The sequence below is a fragment of the Salarias fasciatus genome, unplaced genomic scaffold (assembly GCF_902148845.1).
Source record: "Salarias fasciatus unplaced genomic scaffold, fSalaFa1.1, whole genome shotgun sequence".
Taxonomy (NCBI): Eukaryota; Metazoa; Chordata; class Actinopteri; order Blenniiformes; family Blenniidae; genus Salarias; species Salarias fasciatus.
In genome coordinates, this window is record NW_021941258.1 from 112,088 (window position 1) to 124,097 (window position 12,010).

Here is a 12,010-nt window from a genome sequence, read left to right on the forward strand (position 1 = left end):
TTCAAAGGGGGACTGAAGGGTGAAAAAATACACTGGTGATACTCTGTACTGTTAAAAGAAGCTTTTGCTTGCTGATGTGTCCTGCTGGGATGGCAGTGCCTGCACGGCCTGGTACGGGTCATAATGGTACAGGTCATTATGACCCCTGCACAGGCTGCTTATTAAGGATTTGTTTTGCTTAATGCTGCTCTTCAGAAGATTCTTAGTAACTGATGTAATAGTGACCACACCTCAGAGAAGGTATAAGACAGTGATGGATGAGAACCGCTTCGGCTTTTTCACTTACAGACTCTGAACTGTGTGAATCTGCTCCCTGATTGCGCATCTTGTAATAAAAGACATCATTTCTGCTGGACTTCGGCTCCGACTGATTTCATCCTCTCCCAGACAGAGAATAAACCCTTCAACTGCTAAAAGATTTAGCTGAAGCTAACAATAACCGCTAACCGCTAACGCCTGGGTCACACAGGACGCGCCACCCGTGGAAGCGGCAGCGCCGCGCACCGAGTTTCGGATCGGCGCCCCTGTTAACCTATCTGATGGTTTATAGGCGCGGGGAACAGCTCGCGCTCTGCGGCGCGCCTGCTCTGCTCCTCTCTATTTTCTCCGTGAGCCCCGAGCGCTGAGAGCGCAGAGGGGATTATTTGTTGACGTCACGCCATGACGCAAGCATGTACGCGAGTCATTCAAATACCCCCAGAGTCTTGAGTTCCGGGGCTTTCTAACAGTTTTTGAATTGTTTCAATTGGACAAACGGATCGGGAGTTATATGCATTACAAAATCCATGTTTTTTCGAAACAATTTTCGGCGTTTTTTTAACCTCAGAGAAGAGACTTTTCATTCCTTTGCACAGTAACGGAAGCTCGTACGAGAGGCGTTCAAGTACCCTCGGAAACCACCGCTAATGTGTAAATTTTGCGGAAGCTAATTAGTCCGCTAATGTTTTTCAGAGTTAGCTGAACAGCTAATCCGCTAATGAAAATGTTAGCTTCGCTAATTAGCGGTGAGCTGATTAGCTGATTAGCTGATTAGTGGACTGCGCCCACCACTGCAAATATGTTACACATTTTTAATGACGTGTACAATGTGCCCTGACATATTCATTGCAAGTACCTCTAACAGCACTAAATTGTCACTTGAAAGTTGCAGTGCCGGTCCGGCACCAGAATGTTTTTGAGGAGAATTTGAAAGGAATGACGTAATGCACGCTCCGGCTCGCCTGATTTAGTTAGGTTTCATTTTGTCCGCCATTACTCTGCCAGATGCTTAGTGAGCAACAACTGAGCAGGAGCTTCCAGAAAATAAGAAAAGACCGGCTTCTAGCACTGCCGCAGCTCCAGCACAGACTCCACCAGGTAAAAGAAACTTACATTTTACTCGAGCGCTACTAAAAGAGCGAGGAAGGAGTTCCCCTCTTCTGTGCACGCAAGCCACAGGCACGAGTGTTTCACTAAGCTGCATTACGCCCAAGGCCTGCAGGGGGCACTGTTTCGCATAAAACGTGCAAACTCCTTAATGCACCTTTAACACTAATAAAAACAAATACTTTCTTAAATTCACTTAACATAATACTTAAAATAAATAAAATATAAAAGAGAATCATTGAGACTCAACATTTCTAACAGTTAACACTAGGGGTGTAACAATACATGTATGTGCATTGAACCGTTTCGGTATGGGCCGTTTGGTTCGATACAGGGCTGTGCACGGGTGAGTTCAGGGGCCAATGTTTTTTTTTTTTTTTTTTTCCCCCCCGGCTTATGGGTCTTACGGGCCAGATGTTGCTCGTGTTTCCGTTCTGCCGCTAGCATGTGCAGCTACACCTGCAGCCATGATTGCTACTGCTAGCAGCTTCGTCCATGCTTCACATGTCCGCGTGGTGCATTGGTCCCTGGGACGTAATGTCATGAATTTCTGTCCACGGACGTCTGCGCGCAGGACAGATTTTGTGATTGCGTTGCGCGTATGCGCACGTCGCGCCGGTACACGCATGCGTAGGCCTGGGCGATTATATGATCGTGATTGGTGATCGTGATTAATTTCCAGTTGATCACGGTGATCAGCTGTGAGCACATTTACTCGATCAGACATGGCAGAAATGTGCGTGACACAGCCAATCACAGTCGACTTTTTCCTGCTCAACTTCCGCCTGTAAGTTGTCTGAGAAGTAAACAGAGATGGGGCTGAACGTGGAGCTGAGGGCAGTGAAGCAAATGAAGTCAGCCATGCCTTGACGTTATCCTCTGAAGATGAGGCTGCTGTTGACAGGAAAGGCTGCTCCACGCCGCACCGCTGCTAGCTCATCACTGCTAGCACACCGCTGCTAGCACACCGATCCGCAAGGAATCTGGTCTTTTGAGTACAGGAACTACTGGTGATACAGTTTAACTAACGATTAGTTAAACTAAACTAAGTTAGTTCAGTTCTTCTTTTACTGAAAATGACAGTGCATCGCATCATTGAACATATTACCACGTCTTGCCGCTAACAACATGCAGGTAGAGCCTGCAGCGCTGCGGCGCCCTTCTTCCTCTGTGGTGTCTGTGTAAATTAAGGTTGAACATGCAAACAGCACCCCTAGTGGCATGAAGTGTAAATGCAGTTGTAGTGGTGCATGGGCGTGCACTATCACATGCACGCGCACTGCGTGCACGCGCGCACGCTGGGCGGCACCTCGCGCCACACCGGAGTTTTAATTGCAGTCTCAACTCACCTGCGCGTCTCTCTCTCTGGCGTTTGTCAGTTCAAGCAGTGCTGCAGCAAGCACAGAAGCTGCCAAGAAACCCTCGGTTCAGCTAAAGACAAGTTAAACTTGCTTCTCCACCGTTCTTGTGTTCACGCGGTTGGTGATCCGAACGCTGTCTCTGGCGGGGCGCCGCTGCAGTTAATATTGATTGCTCCCTTCCTGTTCTCTCACGAGTATCAGCGCACCTGTTCTATCCTTACGTCGTGTGGCAATTCATCCGCCACTGCAGATCCGGCGAGATTTGCCGTAGAGGGTCTGGGGTCGCAGAGGTGGGCCTTTTCCTTCCATGTGACTGGTTTCTGCTGGGTTTCCTCCTTTATGCTGCTGCTGCTGCTTTAGGAGGCCACATTTAAATGCGGTTTATTTTCCGGGCATGCAGGTTCCATTTTGTAACTTTATCTTGAATTGAATGGGTGAGTGTGTGAATGGAAATGCATCTTTTAAAGGGAAAATATTTTTCATAAATGAATGTTAAAACTAAATAAAGCAAAGTCTATTTTGATATCTGTTTCTGGTCCATCAGTCCAACCAATCTGCGGCCTTTTTATCTGTGCAGGATAACCTTGGGGACGCTGGTCTCTACCAGCTGGCGTTGTAAATATAAAAGTCTCCAATTTTAGCAACTTTATAGTGTTATTTAAAGTAATTATAATTTATTATGTAAAAAAACACTCGACCTGGCCACACAGTCATGGCGTCGTCTGTGCGCCGAGGCTTGAATGAGGATCTCCTGGGGTTATTCCAAATGTTTCAGAAACCAGAATATTTATCTTAACACAAATATTGACTGCACGTAAACGTACCCAGTGTCGTCTTTTCAGGCCACTGCACCGCACGAGCAACATTCTGAGAGGAGAAAAACGATTAATTTTGTCTATTTTTTTTAAATATTATTTTAGTTTTATTACTTTTTATTTATTTTAAGTCTAATCTGTCAATCTAGATTATTTAAATTTTGTACATTTGATGCAAGCATTAATGATGGCAGCAGCATATTTAGCATCATAACTTGAAAATAATGTTTACATTCTGAAGTGCCTTCAGGCGGTTTCTTTAGTTTTATAATCTTTTATAACAACAAAAATCCTCAGGGCTGTAAACTGTCACACTTTAACTAACAATCGTTCAGTTCTTCTCTTTTACTGAAAAAACGGTACATCGCAAGATTTTATTATCTTGGTGCTAGATTTTTTTTTTTCCATTTACTGCACTGTTAAGTGAAATTGTTCTTATATTTTTCTATGTTTATATTATTTAATTTGCATTGCTATTTGCTTGGTTTGTTAATAAAATGTTAAACTATTCTATAGTTCTAGTTTTCAGTGCAGATGTTTTAAAAGTGGTTTAAAAATAATATAACATATCGTGATTATAATCGAGATTGAATGATATGAAAAAAAATCGTGATCATTTTTTTTGCCATATCGCTCAGTCCTACACATGCGCCAGAGCGCCACAGCAAACAAACCATGACAGACACTAACTTTGAAAAGTCAGTCTGTGAAGCGAAGAGGCTGTAACTCCGTATGAAGAAACTCTGTCAGGAGGGAGGAGAAGGTCTGTCAACAAGTGAAAGTATCTAATCGCTCGGGCGCCGCCCCGAGATTCAGAAACAGAAAAAAAGGCTAAATAAACTCTGATACTGAATGATAATGTACTGACAATGTATGTGCCTCATTTCCGATAAATAATCTGAAATAAAGCAGCAGATAAACAGTCTAGAGAGCCGGAAAAGCTTCTCCAGGACGCATGGATCAGTGCAACACGCACAGCTGAGCCCAAATGTAGCAGGAGAGAAGAGCGTACGCATCGGTGAGGCGCTGCAAAGCGGACACAGACACACGGAGATGGGAAGCATGGAAAACAACAAGAAAATTTAGGTTTTGTATTTTGTTCCCGTACTGTATCGAAACCGAACCGAACCGTGACCTCAGAACCGAGCAGTGGCGGCTGCTGGTCTTCCAAAGAGGGGAAGCTCATTTTCAGCATACATTGTAATATGTGTAATCTGTTTTTTGTATGTAAATTCTATTAGCTTTCATGCCTTTTGTATGCCCTGTCAAAGTTAGACAGATCCTCAAAGCCCACTTGTGACCAGACAACACCTCCCTGAGATAGTTTCATCCAGAGGCGTGGCCAGCAGTACATTTTATTGGTGACAGCACTTCCAGTCAGCAGCTCACCTTGTCAGACCAGGACAGCTGAAAGGACCTGTTACTTTTCCCCACCTTTCGGCACCAGCTCAGTCTTAGGAGTTGATCTGTTATGCAGTTTAACACCAATTTTCTCTTCGTAAGGAAGACTATCAAATGGCTTCACCAAAATCCGGTCCACAACATTCACATTGTCTGCCGTTGTGTGCAGCTGGCGAGCAGCTGGAGCTGCTGGGGGCTGGAGCGCTGTGTGAGAGAAGGGGAGAAGCTCCACAGCTGCTCGTCGAGGACAGAAACCACAGAGTGACCGAAACGAGTCTCCAAACACAACGCTAGTCGTTTTTCACAAACACAAAGTCTCCAGGGATCAGCAAAGCCTCCGAATCAACTCAGAACAACAGAATGAAAAACTTCAGAAGCACTTTGGTGCATTTTTTTTACTTCAAGATCGCTGATTTGCTCATTTCGCTGTCAATCAAGCTTGACACAGATCATCCAATCACCATGCAGAAGCTCAGCGTCCAGGCCAGCCCAATTCTCCATAGACCCCCAGAGACGCTGAGCATCCGTGGGCGGGACCAGCCCAGTATTTTATCCAATGAGCGTCCAGTTTCACTGCAGCAGAACAACCCACTCTAGCTTCCGCATGGACGCTCAGCGTCCGGCTGTTTAAAGCGCCGTGCCGCTGCGAGGAGGAGTGAGAAAAAAGCCGAGTCAATTACTTGAGATAAGTAGCCGATTCTGAACAAAAGATGAACGTGTTGTAGCGCATATTTAGTCAATGAAATGTTCACACAACAGTAAATATTGGACCACTTATTTTTTGACATTTTAGGGGAAGTTGAGCTTCCCTTGCAGTCTTAGAGCAATCGCCACTGGAACCGAGGTATGTATCGAACCAAGATTTTTGTGTATCGTTACACCCCCAGTTTACACTGTAATAAAAAAAGACTTTCTTCACTTCAATTAACATAAATACTTTGAAAAATAAATAAAATAGAAATAAAAATAGAAATAAAGTGTCATTTTCACTCAACATTTGTAGCAGTTAACACTGTTATGGCAGTTCTGGCAAAATGTACCATTTAGAATTCACAACGTTTCAGAATGTAATAGTGAAAACCTTCAACATACTTTGTTCACAGCATTAGAGCAGAAAAAGGTTAACTGAACAAAACAGTGCACAACAGCATAAAAGCTCGTATGTGTTCAGTCACGTTGGCCTACTCCTATCTTGACATATGAAGGAAACTGTGGAGTGGGGCCAGTAAACCAGTGGTTGTATCTCATTAACAAAAGTTTTTCAAACTTTTGTTAGAAAGCCTATTTCTTTTAGGTGTGAGCACCAAACCTCCCAGACTGAAAAGCCGCTCCACAGGAGCACTGGATGGGGTGGGAGTGTTTTTTTTTAAATAATGTTATTCAAGGTCAACCGGTGACCTGATTGAACCCTCTAGCGTGCCACTTTTGGCCCGTCGGCTACATGTTTGACACCCCTCCTTCAGTGATCTGGAGACCTCCCATAATTCCCTGATGTGACTGACATTTCGCTCTGAATACATACGCTGCACAGTGATGAATCATTGTGAAACAATGCTGAAAGTCTCTGGTGTGCTGCCATCTTCCTCTCTCCCTCATCGCCACTAACACGCTCACATGCATGAGCCCAAACCTCGTCACTGATCCCGAATCTCGCTGACACCGCCCTCGACCATAAGTAGCTGGGATTGGCTCTGGTGACTCTTAACACGCTAAATGGTTCAAAAAGTAAATGAATAAAAAAAAAGAACATTTAGGATGAGTGACATTAACCATTTATAAACATAAATCTACAGAAAATCACTTACAATGAATGCAATTCAATCTATGATTACATGAAATTGTGAATTATTGTATTTCATAAATGTGTTTCTCCTTTGTAAAGAATGTTGTTTCTATTATGACATCCGTTTTTATTTTAACACAGGCACTTCAGGCCCTTCCAAAGCCACAGCCATTCGGAAGTTCTATCGATGTGAGTCTGAAATGTCTCTCCTGTGAGAGCTTTTACTTTGAAAAAGCACACAAGCCAGAATACGCACTCCACATCCTGCTCAAAGGCCCTGATGTCATAGCGGCTCACACCTGTCCCACTCACGGTTCCACAAACACTCAACTTACACAATGAACACACAGTGCCACAGCAGGACGAATTACTATTTTAACAACACAGAACACAACAAACTCGCTCTCATAGCCCAGATAATGCCCGCAATTAACCCACCCAGCATGTCTTGCGGCATGCGGAACATAAACTGCCCCCCCCGTTTCGCTACAGTATTGTAGTTGAATCCACTTGGTGAACTTAATTTTTGGACTTGAAACAAACATATTCTTCAAGTTGAGTTAACTTGAATTTTCAAGGCAGCAGGTGAACTTTCATTTGCAAGTTGACTCAACTTGAAATATGTCAATAAATCACTTGCACTTTCCCTGTTTTCTATCTTTTTTGTCTTGATGACAATGTTATGATAAAGGATTTTCTGATTTTATTGTGTTTCTTTAGTTCAGTATAGCCCCTGTGTGATAAAGGAAATGGTAAAAGTTATCCTGAAAATGAATGTCTGTCCATATAAATCAGTGCAATCTTTCCAAAAACCAGTAGACTGCTGATATCACCATAAAAATCTGGAACATAATGACAAGATTTTAAAAATTGGATCTGTTGCATTTTACATGCACTTTGGAAAAAGCTTTTGGAAAACATTCATGAATTGATTTAAGAAAAACTTCCAATTTCTATCAAAACATTTGGTGTTGTGTTGTTTAAGGTGATACCTACAACTTAGTGTCTGTTGTTTCAAGAATTAGATTTGTCTTCTCTTCAATGTTGAAGTGGAGCTTCATTGATTTTCTGCTGTGACCATGTGTTTTTTTTTAACACATACTTGAAAATCTAAAATAAGTTTGATCAATTCAAAAAATATTATCAAGAAATATCGATCTGTCAATCTAATTTCTCATGATTAATTGCCGTCATCTCTTTTGGTGCATGGTGTTTATATAATCACTTGAATAATTCATAACTCCAGAAATTGAATAATTACATCACTTTATATTCCTCAGTGAGTTCATAGATCTTATGATGCTTCTGGTCACACCTTCAGTGATGTTCCTGGATTCATCAAGCGTTTCGGGTCTTTCAACATCATACGCTCTCCTCCAGGCGACCCAGCTGGGGGTGATCAGGCCCCAGCTTGTGACCAGATGGCTACCTGACTACTCTCCCCCCCATGGCTCCCCTCTTCTTAACCACAGCCATCTTGAGGCTTTTTCTGCTGCCTCTGTGGCCTTGCGGAGGGCAACGTCTTTCCACCTTCCGACAATGCCCAGGATGCCGAAGGCTTTGGACAAAGATCTGGCAGTAAAGCCCCTGCATCCCACCTCAATAGGGAGGCATCTTGCTCTCCATCCTGCCTCCTGGCAGCTGCTTACCAGACCCTTGTATTTGGCGAGTTTTCTTTCAAAGGCCTCGTCCAGACGATCTTCCCAAGGGACAGTCAGCTCCAGCATAATGACCTGCTTTGTGGACTTGGAGAAGAGGACGATGTCTGGCCTCAGGCTGGTGCTCACAATGTGACTTGGGAACTTCAGTTGTTTCTGCAGGTCCACCAACATCTGCCAGTCATTTGCAGTGGTCAGAACACCTGTTGAAGTTCTTGTCTTGAGCGCCTTCTTTTCTCCAGCTTTTACAAAGGTCATGATCTTTTTGACAGGCTGGGAGTGTCGAGCTCTCTCTACTCCACCCCCAATGGCCTCTGCAATGCTTTTGAGGACCTGATCGTGTCTCCACCTGTAAAGGCCCTCCCCTAGTGCTTTCGCACAACTGCTCAGAATGTGCTCTAGTGATCCGCGCTTGGAGCACATTGCGCATGATGGACTTTCTGCCAAGCCCCAAGTGTGTAGATTGGCGGGGCTTGGGAGAACATCGTACACGGCCTGGATAAGGAACTTGATCCTCTGGGGCTCTGCTCTCCACAGGTCCGCCCAGGTCACACGCCTCTGGTTTGCACTCTCCCATCTTAACCAAGCGCCTTGCTTGCTCATCCCCACCGCTCTACAGGATCTCTCTTCCTCCAGCCCTGCTCTTACTTCCTGCTGAACTTGCTGCTGCTCCTGATTCCCTTTTGGGGCCACGTTCCTTGTCGGGAGAGAGCCCAAGCCAGCCCTTCCTCTTGTCACTGATCCCACAAGCCTGGTGAAATGCAATCTGGACTCTGCTTGTTGGACTGACTTCTCTGCGCTCCACTTTCTCCCAGTGTTCACCTCCACACCAGCATTCGAAACCTTTGGGTCCGTCGAGTCTCTATACTGCAGCACAGCTCTGGTCTTAGTCACCTTGAATTCCTCCTCCAGAGATTTCAGTGGCAGCTGTAGTTTGTTGCTGTTGCCATAGAGTGCAATGCTGCTGAGCTCCTGGGGAGTCCCAGCCATCTTCTGAGATGGCTGCTTACCTTCCACTCCAAGGTCTCCACTGTTGACAGAGGCACTTCATAGACCAGGAGAGGCCAGAGAATTCTAGGGAGAATCCCATGTTGGTACAGCCAGGCCTTAAATTTCCCCGGCAGCCCTGATTGCTCGACTGCTTTCAGCCAACCATCCAGCTCAGCGCAGGTTGTTTTAATGGATGCCGTATCCCTTAATGTGCTGTCAAACATCTTGCCTAAGCTCTTTACTGGCTTCTCAGTGATGGATGGGATTGTTATTCCAGCGATGTTAAAGCGGAACCTGTCGTCCACTCTCCCTCTTCTGAGCACCATTGATCTTGACTTGGAAGGTTTAAAGCACATGCGCGCCCACTCCATGAGGTTCTGGAGACCTTGTAAGATCCACCTACATTCTGGGACTGACTCTGTGGTCACCGTAAGATCGTCCATATACGCTCGGATGGGAGGTTGGCGTTGAGCTGACTTAGACTGGGGACCCCTGCACTCAGGTTCAGCAGATTTCACCAGCATATTCATGGCCAGGGAGAACAAAATGACTGAGATAGTGCATCCTGTTATGATGCCAAGTTCCACTTTGTGCCAGCTGGATGTAATCGCTCCTGCTGAGACTCTTATTCTGAAGTTGCTGTAATAATCAGAGACAAGATCTCGCACTCGGCACGGAACATGATGTTTTTCCAGAGTGAGCTCAACCAACTTGTGGGGCATCGATCCATATGCGTTCGCCAGATCCAGCCACAACACTGCCAGATTGCCCTTGTTTTCCCTGGCTTCCCTTATGAGCTGTGTCACCACACCCGTGTGTTCCACGCAGCCTGCTATTTCGGGAACACCACCTTTCTGGACTGATGTGTCAATAAATCTGTTTTTTCGCTAAATATGAGCCCAGCCGGTTGGTGACTACGCTTAAGAAAATCTTAGCTTCCACACACAGGAGGGAAATTATCCGAAACTGATCTATCTGCTTGGAGTTCTCTTCTTTTGGAATCAGGACACCCTCGGCTACTTTCCAGTGCTCTGGTATTTTGCTTCTCCTCCAGATAACTCGCAATATCTTCCACAGGCGCAACAAAAGTTTTGGGCAATGCTTGTACACTTTCTATGAGGTACCACTGGGCCCTGGGGCTGATTTAGCTCTTGCCTTTTTAACCACCTCTTGAACTTCCTTCAGCTGTAGCTCCGATAGATCATATGGCTCTGTTGGTTGGGGGGGGCTCTATTAGGATTTTACATTCCCCCAATTCCTGCCCTCCTGTCGGATCACTGTACATTTGCTGGAGGTAATGATCCAGATCTTGCTGAGAGCACTCCACCTTGCCGCTCCGCTTTTGACCCATCAGCTGCTTGGCAAACTTGAAAGGGTCTGATATAAAGGCAGCGCGCTTCCGGGCTCTATCTCGGCGCCGCCTCCTATGCCATTCAGCACGCCGCAGTACCCTGATCTTCTTCCTCAAGATGCTCATCAGATGGGCTAAGCCTTTGCGCTCTTCTTCTCCTGCCTGCTTGTATTGTTTTCTCAAGGATTTCATCTCTTGCCTGATGCTATGGATTTTCAACTGTCTCTTGTTCTTTGACTGAGCTTCAGCTGGGCCTTTCTTTCCCTCTTCCACTCCAAATCTCTCTGCTCCAATGCTAACTATGATTGTCGTCAAAGCTTGGAGCTTCTTAACTGCATCTCCCTTCCCTGTTGCCTCCAGCATCTGATCAACGTCGTTGTCAAACTGACTCCACTGAGCAGACATACTAGCTGCAGGCCACTTGATCCGCCTCTGCTCGGACTTGATGTTTGGGGGTAATGTTTCCAGCACTTCGAGGATCTGGGCTCTGTGGGGTAATTCCTGGCCTGGCTCCTCCGGCGTCTCATCAGGTTGCAAACCTGTGCGTTGTGCTGGTCCTTCCGCCCCAAGGCACTTCATCCTTTCCTGGTGAATCTTGAGGCCTCGCTGGTTTTTGCAGATCTTGCCACACTCACATTGCATTCTCGAATCCGGTTGTCTATTTCCTTGGTCTTGCCTCGTATCCGTCCGTATGGGGTGCTCATCCTACCCCCCTCTCGGGCACCCCTGGGGGTATTTCTCTTTTGGGATCTTCGTAGCTTGTTTTGGGGGTCCTCCTCTCAGAGGACACAGCTTGGGTTGCCAGCCCTAACTGACCCGGTTGCCGTCTCTCCGTGCTGCCACTGACTCTCCAGTCATCACCACCCTATTCGTGGTTGTCAGCCAGTCTTTCCTGGCTGTCACTGATTAAATCAGGTTGTACAGTGAGTTCATACATCTTATGATGCTTCTGGTCACATCTTCAGTGATGTTCCTGGATTCATCAAGCGTTTCAGGTCTTTCAACATCATACGCTCTCCTCCAGGCGACTCAGCTGGGGGTGATCAGGCCCCAGCTTGTGACCAGATGGCTACCTGACTACTCTGCCCCCCCATGGCTCCTCTCTTCTTAACCACAGCCATCTTGAGGCTTTTTCTGCTGCCTCTGTGGCCTTGCGGAGGGCAACGTCTTTCCACCTTCCGACAATGCCCAGGATGCTGAAGGCTTATAATCAGAATTTCCAGAAATAATGCAACCTCAAGTGGCCAAAAATAGAACTGCAGTTGTTTTTTTTTTTTTAAATAATG

General features: G+C 45.7%; 1 pseudogene; it reads right to left on the reverse strand.

The window, feature by feature from the left end:
* Window positions 1-8,158: 8,158 nt before the first annotated feature.
* On the reverse strand, window positions 8,159-11,366 carry LOC115384594 (uncharacterized; annotated as a pseudogene).
* Between the last annotated feature and the right edge of the window lie 644 nt (window positions 11,367-12,010).